Source organism: Phoxinus phoxinus (genome assembly GCF_949152265.1).
Source record: "Phoxinus phoxinus genome assembly, chromosome: 12".
Taxonomy (NCBI): domain Eukaryota; kingdom Metazoa; phylum Chordata; class Actinopteri; order Cypriniformes; family Leuciscidae; genus Phoxinus; species Phoxinus phoxinus.
Genome location: NC_136887.1, coordinates 33,100,987 through 33,101,285, shown reverse-complemented (window position 1 = coordinate 33,101,285; position 299 = coordinate 33,100,987).

Sequence of the window (299 nt, the reverse complement as noted above, 5' to 3'; positions counted from 1 at the left end):
AAACCCTCTCAAAAAACATCAGTGTATTTTCACATTTGATTCAGTTTAATATCGACCTCCAGCAGAACCCAACGAGAAACATGCTGAAGAATTCCCTTTCCTGTGTGTGTGTGTGTGTGTGTGTGTGTGTGTGTATTTGAACAGAAGGATATTGATTATATTCCAGTCCTTTAGGCACAAACGCACTGGCATATGGCAAGAAGAATGACACCACTTATTCCCAATACATTTCTCTTTTTTCCCCTCCTCACACTCTTTTTCTTTCCCTGGAGAGAAGCCATCCCTCATTACTGTCAGCA